The following is a 14287-nucleotide window of genomic DNA, read 5'->3' as shown; positions in this document are numbered from 1 at the left end:
AACAAAAGGTGAGGGCCAGTCAGCCTCCGCTAAGAAAATGTCATAGGTAGTTGTAAGATTTTCCCAAAATGCCCCTTTTATGGTACGTTGTATGTCACCTTCAATTAAAAGGACTATTTCATAAAGTCTATCAGGGGGAGCTACTCTAGTATCAGCTGTCTCCACAACAACATATTGGTCAGTCGCTGTCACGTTCAGTAGTGGACGCAGGGCCTCTCGCACTATGGTAATCTCTGCATCGCTGTCCAACAATGTCAGCGCCCATGTCAGATTCCGAAGCCGCGTTCTCACTATCTGTGGCATATCTCGCTGTTAAAGTGGCAACTTTCTTTTTCTGAAACTGGGGTCTTTTCGGTGTTGAATCGTCCTGCTTGCCTTTACTGTCTTTGGGGCGGGGCTGGTCGCGTTCCTGCTGGCCACCCCGACCTCTGCAGCCTCCTCCACCACCGGTCGATGAGGCCAATGAGTCCTGAAAAGAACGAGGAGAGCGTTGTTCAGAAACCTGAAAACGATCAGGTGATTTTATCGTCGCGCGATCGCGCAAGTCATAAACACGTTCTGTAGACGCAGGCACTGGAGATGCAGGACATGACTCCTGTTTTTGCTGTTGTTGTTTACCCTGTTTTTTTATTCTTTGGCCAACTATTTCTTTTTAGCCTTGGGCTGGTCGTCTGTTTCTGACTTTGGCCCTTGGGGTTGCTTTTTCTCTTTAACAGAGAAAGGCTTGACACCTAAACTATTGCGGCCCACGGTTTTATAAGCCGCCACAATAATTCTTGGTAACTGGCGGGGTTTATCTGCATCGGGAACCGCCAGCAAAGCATTAGACACCTGAAAGCTTACTGTATCTCCCTTGACATTAGCAAGTACGAGATCAGAAACTACGTCAAAACTGCCGCAAAGGCGCATACCCAATTCAACTGCTGCCTCATCTCCATCTTCATCTTGAACACGTTTAATGACCGTTGGAAGGACAGTCATTGACGGAGTGCTGAACCACTGCACTATACACTGCAGCAAAAATCTTTCCCCAAGACTCACAGTCACCAGCTTCGGGGATCAAGTCTTTAGGCATACTAATTGTCAGAATCCTGTGTTTTTCACCAGGAGTCGTATTAGGAAATACTGCTTCCAGCTGGTCAAACTTCTCGGCAAGCCAGAAAGGAAAGTCATCCTTATTCTGGGGGCGTTTGCCCATCACTGCGTTTACCATCACAGGGCTAAGCTTCATTCTGCCCTGTCCGGATGGAAGCGCCGCAACACCTGGGGCCCGTCCGGGAGATTGCGAGTAATGTACTGTAATAACAACCTAATAAAGCTAAATGCGACGGTATGTAGTCGTCTTATATCTGCAAGAGGGCACGCTCCTGCTTGAGGATGCGGTGTAAATCCAGCCAAAACAGGCCAAGTAGCGCCTGGAATGGACAAAGAACTTAACCTCGGAGTCAATAAAGTGTTGGGTAGGGCGCCATTAAACCAAACTCGGTGCTGACAAGCATTAATCGGAACTTTCTGTGTCCTATACGGAACATATTCCTGTGGCACGGAAGTGGGAGTGTACGCGTCAAACACATTAGTATTTGCGTTCACGGCTGGGAAGGTCACCCATGAGTAGAAAATCTCAAAAGGGTAAGCTACTTCCGCACTCACAACCAAAATTACTGCCATGCCATCCACGGGGACGTTATAAGTCTGCAAATGATTGCGCACCGTAATGCGACTATGCTACTGATGTCAACACCAGCCATAACGACACAGAAAGAAAGCGGTACAATAAGAACCCACTTAGCACAACTGGGTAGTAATTCAAAAGGAAACCGTTTGAATAAACTCAAGCTTGAAAAGACCTATGTAATTATAGGTGGGTTTGTCCGACACCACTGTCTTCCGAAAACAATAGCGAAGGTGGTTAAGGACTGATATAAGCGCTACTCAAGTGTCATGTAATAAGACCACCAACGATTGGGCTATGTCGCAGGGATTCTGCTCCTACACAGAACTGTGCATAGAGACTTGAAACCTAAGTGAATTAGGGTGTGCCAAAACTCACCTAAGTATCCAAAATCCCCTACCAGACTAGCAATCAGTGTCTCATTGGTTCTTACACACCCCCAATGATTAGACAACCCAGAACATGAACTTAGAATACCTCAGGTCACGTGGAACACATGAACACTCTTTCGTTATACTAACACACCATTCCAGAACGAGGAGTAAATGAGGACACGTGCAACTTTGAAATATTTATTTCTAATGCCGTGTTCTCAGGCGCGGTATCTTAGCTTATACAAGCAAACATATTATAAGCAACAAGGTTATCAGCATAGTTACTATTCCATAAAACACAAAGGGAGAAAGCATGGTAAAATGCTAAAGGGAAGAAGGCTAAATTACACCTAAGTCTTACCCTCCCGTGCTAGTATATTATATTATATCTAAAGAAGGTCTCTTTGGGTTTTAGCAGGGCGGCCCCATACCTCTGGTTTTAGTAGAAAGGGATTACATCATCTTATACACCAATTCTCTGCATGCGAATATTCAACAAGTGTGCGTGCATGCTCTGCGCAGTGCATTATTAAACGCGCCAAAGCCAGAGTTGGCCACAGCTGTACAAGTTTTATGTTTAGGACGTGCGCTGATCAGACCGAACAACAACCACTGTGTTGAAATAACCTTGAAGGCCTCAGCACTCACTGTACAGACATAGCTTACCAAGCAAAGCTGATACTCTAGGAAGAACATATTACTCTCGTGAGAAGCAAAATAGTCTACTAGGCTCCAAGCACTAATAACAATATGTGCCGTGTGCAGAAGCAGCAGAAAGGAAAGATGGCGTTTAAACTTCTAATAAGCTCACGCTAACTTAACACAGTGTGAAGGCAAAGCCTATCTCCATGACACTCTCTAATATTGGAGTCATTACTTCCTAGGAATACTCACATAAGCTTGATAAAAGGCACCTCCAGCATCGCACCACGCCAGCCACCTCGCTAGTGGTGCAATGCATGGTATGCAGTTGAAATATGTGGATAGTAATTATGTGGTATTGAGTACAGGCGTTATGTGGAGTACTTTGTCATGGAGTATAATTAAGTGAAATGGCATGTGTTGCGGAATTATATGGTGTGGTGTTGAATTGTGTGGAATGATGTGGAATTCTGTCGTGTGGATTGGATGTATGTGGTATGTAGTGAAATTGTGTTGTGGAATTATGTGGTTTGTAGAATTATGTGGTGTGGGATGTAAATGTGTGGAGTTGAATTATGTGACATGGAACTGTGTGGCGAAGGGAATTATGTAGCATGGTGTGGACTGTATTTATGTGGATTGTGGCTATGTGGCATAGAGTAGATGTATGTGGGTTGTATTTATATGGTATTGAATAGAGTGGAGTTGAAATACATTTAAAAAGGCTATACATTTGACCATCAGTGTCCAAAATTTGTACGATGGTTTTTAGAATTCCTTACTGTCGCAGTCTATTAAAAATGTTTTTACTAGAGCATTTTTGAAAATTCCAATACTCACTTTCATACCGTTTTGAAGAATAGCGGGACCAGTTGTAGAATGGTGGCTGTACAAGGATGGCGCCTGCTCTCTTCGATCTTTTGTGACACTGCTCTGTAAAAGGGGGAGAATGCTCAGCTGTGCCGGTGGAGACTGATGTAATGCTTTGTTGCAAAAGGCATGGGGGTTCCTTTCTGGTTGAGGGGAGGGTCAGTGCCACTTGCAGCTGCAGAACCCAGTATTGTGATCTTGTCTTTACAGGGAATGCTGGACAACAATTATGGCTAGCTTTCATTGATTGCATGCCCTCGCCTACAGCCCGTACCAAAAATAGCACAACAGGTAAGCGCTGTGTGTTCGGATGGAAGGAAGGTTGAAATATGGTTCACAAATGGCAGTTAATGCGTTAGATTATTAAAACACAACTGAAAACTGCGTCACCACAGTTGGCTGGCAGACAGTAAGGACAAAAAAACGGTTGCAGGTTTAAACGACGACTGGCAGTTGGAGGGAAATATCAAGGAACACCCCATGAGTCTGGGCTTGGTATGGGGCAAGCAGCCACATGGGCGCAGGAGGGAGCAAGTGACAGCCGGAAGAGGGTCCCAAACAGCAGTTTTTAAAGAACGGAGTGGGGTCCATGTGAGAAGTTAGCCCGATATGCAGCGTTCGCTATTCTAGCGACCGCTATGTATCGTTCCAAACGACCCTTATGGTGTTTGGTTGTAAGTCAACCTATAGACCAGCTATCCTAGTAGCGTGGATACGAGCAGTCTAAGGCTAAAGACTCGAGAGGGCGTGTTAAGCCAGCTGTTTACCACACATGTACCCCTTGAACACCAAGTGAAAGGACACCACACAAGTGTTATGAAAATAAACAGGATATTTATTAAGATTCACAACAGCCCTGTACTCTTTATGAGGACAGGGTACTAAGCACAAACCAAACCTCTTAGGAAAATACTTCAAGTGCACAATTAAACAAGTGTCCGAGGACACGGAAAGTTTAGTGGTTTCGGGCGGACCCGATAAGGCAAGTCGGAAGCGAGGGGCTCGGGACCCTAGAGTAAGGAGGCTATGCAGGCATCGAAATGCCGAGTTACCTAGCCACGAGGGCTGCGGCTGCACAAGTCTTACAGGCGTCGGGGTCTTCGCTGACGAGCCAGGAGCCGGAAGAAAAGGAGTTGCTGGCCGGCGACCAGTGATGATTAGTTCGTAGAGATCCAAGCCTGGATCAGAGATCGATGATACCTGAAAGCAGAGGGGACCAAGTTCGTACTACTAGCCAGTAGTCAGAGGGTACCAGGAAGGCACCGGTTGGCCGTCACCTCGACCAGGTGAGTGGGCGACGCTAGGCTCTGCAGTCTCACGGACCAGGAGGCGTTGTCGGCGACCAGGATGGAGGTGCGAGCTGTCCCACGAAGGATGATGCTGTCGGCGTCGCTGGGCCCAGGATTGGGGCAACAAGCCTTGGCAGATCTCAGGGCCACGTGGTAGGCCTAAGATGGCGTCTTGAATGGACCAGGAGGGTCCGGGGTGCTCCTCTCGGCAAAGGGGAGCAAGGGCCGGTCTGAAGCAACCAGACCAGCGGCGTTGATTGTCGGATGTCGTCACAGGAGGGCACAAGCCAGCGGCTAGTGACCAGACAACGTGCTGAGCAGCGAGCAGAAGGGCCCCACGCAGATCGTGGAGAGGCTGGGAGACTGCACTTCGGTGCTGGAGCGGCTCAGGGTTGGGGCTTCTCGGACCCCAGAGCACTCACCAGGGAATTGCTTCGATGGTCGTGCTGGTTTAAGAAAGCGTGCAGGTTTTGATGATGGCCGGTCCCTCGAGGTCTCGTCGCACCCACAGATCACAGCTGAGCTGATGACGTGGGTAGAGGTCAGAGGTGCCAGGGAAGCCGGTTCTCGTCGAGCTGGGCTGTCGGATCCTTGAGGAAGGACTTGCAGCAAACCGCAGAGTTCTTAGATGGTGCCCGCTGATGCAGGGTGACTACTCCTTAGTCACAAGGGAGAAATCTTGAGAAGAGTCTTGAATGTCCTTTCGTAGAAAGTAGTTCTTGATTCAAAGATGATCTAATTTTGAAGGGTCCCCGCTCCGGCCTTTATCCTAAAGAAAGGGGTGGGTACATGACTAGGTCCTGCCCTAAGGGTGGGACCAGGAAGGGGGGTAGTTACACCCCTCTCCCCTGCCGGACTTTCCCCAGGCCAGGGCTGGCGCCCCTGGAACTGGTTCTGACCGGCAGATGCGTAGTGAGCACCGGGGTGCCACTCCGCAGTCACCTTCTCGCAAAAGCCCTACCTACCCAGAATACACAAACCCTGTCTGGGACGGTGCGAACACCGCCCTCGACAGGAAACCCTTTGTCCAAGCGCTCCTCGCTGGAAGGACTCCCAGCAGCAGGAGGTCAGACTCGTGTCTGTGGTGGCAGCATCCATTTTGTGGAGCTGAGGCTTCAGTTAACTTTAACCGGGGTTCACAGTTACGTCCATGTCGTGTCCCTCTAGAAGGGCGGAATGCTAACCTCGTCGCCAGAATTGGTGAGAGGGCAGCATCCCGATTCGTATGACACCTTACTCGACATGTCTTGATAACGCGATACCGAAGTTACCGATATGGTACGCGTTATCATGGAACAGCCATTGGGTCTTGATTCCGCAGGCTGCAACCGGGCTCGGCTCGGGCCAGAACACAGTTCACACGAGCCCACGCACTCTGCCTTCAGGATTGTCAAGGCCTGCCATAGGAGTGACTGATAGGAACTCGGGTGTCCATTGTATGGTTAGGTATAGGTATACTACACCTACAGCAAAGGGTGATTACACGACTTTGCCCCAGCTGTCATGCAGCCAGTTGTGTCAAATTTAGGAGGCCAGCCAGGGGTGGCATAATACATGCTGCAGCCCCTGGCAGCCCTGGGTGCACCCATGCCCTGAGTTACAGGGTCTGATAGGGTGGCCCAGTACCAATTGGAAATGTACCTAGGGTACATGGAATCCATTTTAAAGAGAGAGCAGTAGGCCTGGGGTCCTGATTGGCAGGATCCCAGGTCGACTATGTCCAAAACCAGCTAAAACACAGGGCAAAAAGTTGGGGGCAACCATAGTCAGGATGTACCTTCCTACACAACCCCCCCCCAAACGAAAGGAGATAAGGCTATCCTTGTCCAGGTAAGCCTCTATTACCTAAGTGGCCATAGAAGGAAGGACCAGCTCTGGCTTGGTTTCCCCCTGTGTCATGGTCCACTAGGCAACCCCTCACCCTAAGGGTATCTGAGGGTCTCCACCATAGGGAATCTCTGTCTCTGGTGTGTCTTGGGAAAGAAGAAGGCTGATGCTGGGATGGAGTACTGAAGTGAGGCTCCTCTACCTTTGGGCTCAACTTCCTCCAATCACCATTCATCATGTGTGCCTTTCTTTCTTTAGCTGAGATGCACTGAGCTCTCAGGGTCAGCCTCTGACTACCTAAAGCTGGAGGCTGAGTCCCTCTGTTTGGCTTACTGGAGGGACAGGTCAGGTCTGGGGTTTTTAGGCCCCATGTTTGGCTGTGCCCAACAGTGTCCAGCTGGGGGAGTTCCCTAACTACTTTTAAGGGGGATCCCTCAGGAGTCTGTTCTATTTTCACTTGGCTAGGTTTACCAGCTTCAGTGATCCTAATCTGTTGATTAAGGGGTTCCTTTGGACAGGGGGCCCTTTGGGGTCCACCACTGGCCTCCCTGTTCTCTTCAGCCCTGGGCTGACTGAGGCAGGGTAGAGAGGTGCAGGTTACCTGCTCCAGACTGGGTCCCACCTGGGAAGGGTCCACTGCCATCAGGGGCTCTGCCAGGCTAGGCCTGACTACCTCTGGGGCAGTTCCTTCAACAGGGGTAGAGTCAGTTCCCTGAGGAGGCTGGCTCTCACCAAGTGTCTGGGAGGGGGAAGACTCCTCTTCCTCCTCAATGCTCTCTGTTTGAGTGGAGTGATCCATTGTTTCAGGCTTCACAACCTCACTATCTGTCTGAGTAGAGGCTGAGACCATTTCAACCTTGCCAACCTTTTCAGGAGGGCACTCAGTCTGTGTTTGGGCGGTGACTGTCACAGCCCTCCTATCCTGCTCTGGAAAGTCTGTCTGAGCCTGGGCAGTGGCTACCACTGCCCTTCCAACCTTTTCAGGGAGGAATGGTGCTTGGACTGGGGCTGTAGCTATTACTGCCCCACTAACCTGTCTGGATAGGCCTATCATTCTGGAATGAGTTTCTTGTTCCACCTCAGCCCATGCTGAGAGTTCCAGGTCATTCCCCAGTAAGCAATCTACAGGTAGGTTATCTGTCACTGCCACTCTCATGGGCCCTGTGACAGGCCTCCAACTTCCGCTCGGCCCATTACTAGAGGTACCGACGGACAGAGCGGGGCCTCATACTCCCGAGCGGTTGCCGGGTGAGGTGAGGTCTTCACCCACACAATGCTGGGAAGAAGACATGCTTCTCTCCCACAAGTGGACGTCTAACCATTGAAGTTCCTGGTAGCTATGTATCTTATTGTGACTTTCAATTAACACAACAAATGTAGTTATGGTTGCAGTAGCTGCTTTATAATAGGTCCTGAAGAATGCCGGGGCAAAACCCCACTTGGCTGAAATATGTTGACCGTATCGCACACAGCGCCATAGGGTAGTCGGTCTACCAGGCGCGGTTTTTATCCTTTGACACACGAACTTCTGTTTAAACGTTGCTTCAGAGTCTGTGTAGTCAATTTTAAGTATCACTTTATCTTGAGCACTGCACATTATCTAGTCCACTACATGGTAAACATGCTGGCTAGTTTTCTGACATCCAGTTCTATACTGGCACTACATGGCCGGTTGGGATATGGATCGATTTGCAACTCCCACGTGACGCAAACTCCACCGCAAGGGTGGTCTGATGGGTTTTGTACTAGCTGTGTGTTTCCAATAAACCTCCAACGACTTTGGTTCACATATGTAGCCTACTGTTTCTAGGTCACTGTCTTGGCCACACACCGCCCCCAGACCTGTTCTGCTCTCTTGTGTATTGTCCCTGTGACATTACCCCAGCTGAGCTTGACTACTGCCATGGGATGCCTTCTCTTCATTCCATGAATGTCTGTCACCTGATAAGTAAAACCAGGGGTCAGTTGAGCAGAGGGGACCAGATGGTCACTCACCATGGTGAGGCTGGCCCCTGTGTCTCTGAATGCCTCAACTTTCTGACCATTCACTAAAAATTCTTGTCTATACTTTCCCAAAATGTGGGGTCCAGTAGTGAAGTTGGCAAACCCCATGCCAGTCTCACAGACAAGAGTGTGGTCAGGGAACCTGGCTAGGCCATAGTCCTCCTGATTGCCCAAAGTAATGCCCACCACATTCTTGGGGGCACTCCCACCACCTGGGGGATTACCACTAGTGGTAACAGGAGGTTTAGGAGTATTACCTGGGGGTATATTTCCCTTATTACCATTTTTAGGGCAACTGGCATCACTTTTGTAATGACCCACCTGTTTACAGGTATGGCAATAAGGTTTCCTCTGTTCTGAATGAGTGTTCTGGGACCCACCACCCTTGTTGGAGTTTTGGGGCCCTTGGGAAGTCTTCTCTGTGGATTTATCCCCACCCTTCTCTTGAGGCTTGGTTGATTCCTTTTTCTGGTCACCACCCTGGTTTTTAGGCCTAACCCTGGTTCTGACCCATTTGTCTGCCCTCTTACCCAATTCCTGTGGAGAGGTCAACTCAGAGTCTACCAGGTGCTGATGTAATAGCTGGTTCTGACAATTATTTAAGATTTGCTCCCTCATAATTAGATTATACAATCCTTTAAAACCAGTAACCTTACTACCCAGTAGCCAGCCCTCAAAAGCCTTAGTGGCACAATCGACAAAGTCAGACCAATCTTGAGACTGTGTTTTCTGGGTATCCCTGAACAGCACCCTGTACTGCTCAGTGGTTAGGCCAAACCCATCAACCAGTGTATTCTTCAAGATTTGGTAATTGTTAGCATCCTCCACCCTTGTGGTGAGGAGCTTATCTCTACCTTTACCATCAAAGGAGAGCCACAAGATAGCTGCCCACTTACTTTGGGGAACACCCTGCACAGTGCAGGCTCTCTCCAAAGCAGTAATCCATTTGTGGATGTCATCCCCTTCTTTAAAGGGGGGCACTATCTTATTCAGGTGCTTTGTATCAAAACTCCTTTCCCTATTGCTAGGTTTATTGCTGCCACCAGTGGGGACTACCCCACTTAACTGTTGCTCTCTAGCAAGGGCAAGTCTCTCTTTGGCCAGGGCAAGTTCTTCCCTTTCAATCCTCAGTTTGACTGCCCTTTCTTCAGCTTCATACACTCTCCTCTTAGGGGAAGACATTCCTCTGTGAGAAGAGTTGAGAGAGCCATTGGTTTGAAGGGATCTGCCAGAGTCTCTTGACAGAGATCTGGCTCGTCCATTCCCAATGTTAAGCTGACCTGATAGTGGCCCCAGGGGTCCCCCAGTACCACTGTCATGTTTGCTTAAGTTGGACCTGCTTAGTCTAACGACTTCTACCTGTCCCTTATCTGCCTCATCCCCAGAGGGATCCTCATTCTCATCATCCTCTACATCTTCAGTCTCAGTTGAGAGGTGGATGAGGTCAGGATCGTCTCTGGTTCCCTCGAGGGGAGGCATGTCTCCTTCTGGATTAGAATGGCTAAGAAGCTTCTCAGCCTTTCTGGCATCATAAGTCTCTAGGAGACCAATCAGAAAGGAGGTGGTGGGGTTAGCCCCTTGCTTAATCTTCCTAGAGTTACATACTTGTCGCAACTCGCGGAAGCTAAGCACAGTATATCTTGAAGGGATGACCTGTGGAGGGTCAACTGACACAAGGGGAGACTCAGAGTTTCCTCCTTTGTCCGACATACTGTTTCTAGTGTGGTGTAAGTGATGCACCTACCTACACTATGTGTTTACCTACTGATCCCTTGCTAAGAGTTGCAGCCAAGGTGTGCTAAGCCTTGAGGAGCTGCAACAGCTGGTTCAGTAGAGTATTCTAAGCTTTAGTTATATGTACTAACAGTACTTATGTGATCTTTCAACAAGATATTCTTAGGATACGTGTGGTAAAACAACAGCAAGCTCAAATCCCAACCGCTGCTCACCAATGTGAGAAGTTGGCCCGATATGCAGCGTTCGCTATTCTAGCGACCGCTATGTATCGTTCCAAACGACCCTTATGGTGTTTGGTTGTAAGTCAACCTATAGACCAGCTATCCTAGTAGCGTGGATACGAGCAGTCTAAGGCTAAAGACTCGAGAGGGCGTGTTAAGCCAGCTGTTTACCACACATGTACCCCTTGAACACCAAGTGAAAGGACACCACACAAGTGTTATGAAAATAAACAGGATATTTATTAAGATTCACAACAGCCCTGTACTCTTTATGAGGACAGGGTACTAAGCACAAACCAAATCTCTTAGGAAAATACTTCAAGTGCACAATTAAACAAGTGTCCGAGGACACGGAAAGTTTAGTGGTTTCGGGCGGACCCGATAAGGCAAGTCGGAAGCGAGGGACTCGGGACCCTAGAGTAAGGAGGCTATGCAGGCACCGAAATGCCGAGTTACCTAGCCACGAGGGCTGCGGCTGCACAAGTCTTACAGGCGTCGGGGTCTTCGCTGACGAGCCAGGAGCCGGAAGAAAAGGAGTTGCTGGCCAGCGACCAGTGATGATTAGTTCGTAGGGATCCAAGTCTGGATCAGAGATCGATGATACCTGAAAGCAGAGGGGACCAAGTTCGTACTACTAGCCAGTAGTCAGAGGGTACCAGGAAGGCACCGGTTGGCCGTCACCTCGACCAGGTGAGTGGGCGACGCTAGGCTCTGCAGTCTCACGGACCAGGAGGCGTTGTCGGCGACCAGGATGGAGGTGCGAGCTGTCCCACGAAGGATGATGCTGTCGGCGTCGCTGGGCCCAGGATTGGGGCAACAAGCCTTGGCAGATCTCAGGGCCACGTGGTAGGCCTAAGATGGCGTCTTGAATGGACCAGGAGGGTCCGGGGTGCTCCTCTCGGCAAAGGGGAGCAAGGGCCGGTCTGAAGCAACCAGACCAGCGGCGTTGATTGTCGGATGTCGTCACAGGAGGGCACAAGCCAGCGGCTAGTGACCAGACAACGTGCTGAGCAGCGAGCAGAAGGGCCCCACGCAGATCGTGGAGATGCTGGGAGACTGCACTTCGGTGCTGGAGCGGCTCAGGGTTGGGGCTTCTCGGACCCCAGAGCACTCACCAGGGAATTGCTTCGATGGTCGTGCTGGTTTAAGAAAGCGTGCAGGTTTTGATGATGGCCGGTCCCTCGAGGTCTCGTCGCACCCACAGATCACAGCTGAGCTGATGACGTGGGTAGAGGTCAGAGGTGCCAGGGAAGCCGGTTCTCGTCGAGCTGGGCCGTCGGATCCTTGAGGAAGGACTTGCAGCAAACCGCAGAGTTCTTAGATGGTGCCCGCTGATGCAGGGTGACTACTCCTTAGTCACAAGGGAGAAATCTTGAGAAGAGTCTTGAATGTCCTTTCGTAGAAAGTAGTTCTTGATTCAAAGATGATCTAATTTTGAAGGGTCCCCGCTCCGGCCTTTATCCTAAAGAAAGGGGTGGGTACATGACTAGGTTCTGCCCTAAGGGTGGGACCAGGAAGGGGGGTAGTTACACCCCTCTCCCCTGCCGGACTTTCCCCAGGCCAGGGCTGGCGCCCCTGGAACTGGTTCTGACCGGCAGATGCGTAGTGAGCACCGGGGTGCCACTCCGCAGTCACCTTCTCGCAAAAGCCCTACCTACCCAGAATACACAAACCCTGTCTGGGACGGTGCGAACACCGCCCTCGACAGGAAACCCTTTGTCCAAGCGCTCCTCGCTGGAAGGACTCCCAGCAGCAGGAGGTCAGACTCGTGTCTGTGGTGGCAGCATCCATTTTGTGGAGCTGAGGCTTCAGTTAACTTTAACCGGGGTTCACAGTTACGTCCATGTTGTGTCCCTCTAGAAGGGCGGAATGCTAACCTCGTCGCCAGAATTGGTGAGAGGGCAGCATCCCGATTCGTATGACACCTTACTCGACATGTGTTGATAACGCGATACCGAAGTTACCGATATGGTACGCGTTATCATGGAACAGCCATTGGGTCTTGATTCCGCAGGCTGCAACCGGGCTCGGCTCGGGCCAGAACACAGTTCACACGAGCCCACGCACTCTGCCTTCAGGATTGTCAAGGCCTGCCATAGGAGTGACTGATAGGAACTCGGGTGTCCATTGTATGGTTAGGTATAGGTATACTACATCTACAGCAAAGGGTGATTACACGACTTTGCCCCAGCTGTCATGCAGCCAGTTGTGTCAAATTTAGGAGGCCAGCCAGGGGTGGCATAATACATGCTGCAGCCCCTGGCAGCCCTGGGTGCACCCATGCCCTGAGTTACAGGGTCTGATAGGGTGGCCCAGTACCAATTGGAAATGTACCTAGGGTACATGGAATCCATTTTAAAGAGAGAGCAGTAGGCCTGGGGTCCTGATTGGCAGGATCCCAGGTCGACTATGTCCAAAACCAGCTAAAACACAGGGCAAAAAGTTGGGGGCAACCATAGTCAGGATGTACCTTCCTACAGTCCATAAGTAGGCTAGTAGTATAAGCTGATACCATTAATCCCCATTCATGACCGGAAAAGTGACAGGTCCCCCCCAGGGACCCTGCCCCCCTCAGTGTGACCGGAAAAAGTGAGTGGTTTGTCCGGAAAAGTTGACATGCATGGCCGGAAAAAGCTGCGTGTCCTTAAATGTGACAGGCCTCAAGTCCCTGGAAATACCAAGGGTGCAGCATGGGGTTTGTGTCAGAGAGTTAAATTTGGCGTTTTTAAAAGAAGGGCTTGTAAAGAGTAATTAAGCACAGATGGAGCCGCAAAAGAGGTGGACAAGGAGTCTCCTAAGGCATGAAATGTAATTTAACACAGTTGCAAGGGCACACGACCCCCACAAAAATAGGTGAAGGGACGGATTAGCAGAGGTCCCGGGGATAAGTCACACTGTCGCAGGAGACGCCCTAGAGCAGTGGTTCCCAAACTTTTGACTCCTGAGGACCCCCATTGAGTCAACACTGGAAGCCGGGGACCCCCAAGCAATATGTATGAGTTAAATTTCAAACATTAAACCAGTAATTCGAAAAAATACACACGTGTGCACACAAAACAAATATTCAAAGTACTAAGGATTTTGGGGCCAGATGTACGACGATTTCATTTAGCGCCTCGCAATTGGCAACACATTGCGAGTGGCAAATTATGAGTTGCTAAATGAAATGTACAACAGTGTGTTTAACACTGTTTGGGATTAAATGGGGTCGCAAATTGCAAGGTTCATTAATATTAATGAGCCTCTCGCAATTTGCAAGCCCATTGGGAATGCCAGCCCTCCCAGCGATGGTGGCCTGCTGGGCTCTGCAGGCCACAATGTCTCGGACTGCTTTTAAATAAAGCAGTTTTTAAAAAGAAAATGCAGCCTGTTTACCATGCATTTAAAAAAAAAAATGAAACGTTTTCGTTTCATTTTCTAAGGGCAGGCAGAGGTCCCTGGGACCACTGCCTGCCCTTAAAAAATAATTTTGAATGCATTTGCAAAGGGGAAGGGGTCCCCTGGGGACCCCTTCCCATTTGCGAATTCATTACCATCTACTTGAAGTAGGTGGTAAATGTGACTGTTTTGCGACCGCAAAACATTTGTACATGGTTTTGAGACTCGCTATTTGGAAGGGAATGCCCCTTCCAAATAGCAAGTTGCAAAACC

This window comes from Lissotriton vulgaris, chromosome 7 (assembly GCF_964263255.1).
Source record: "Lissotriton vulgaris chromosome 7, aLisVul1.2, whole genome shotgun sequence".
Taxonomy (NCBI): Eukaryota; Metazoa; Chordata; class Amphibia; order Caudata; family Salamandridae; genus Lissotriton; species Lissotriton vulgaris.
The sequence above is the reverse complement of the archived record's forward strand: the minus strand, read 5'-3'. Positions refer to the sequence as shown.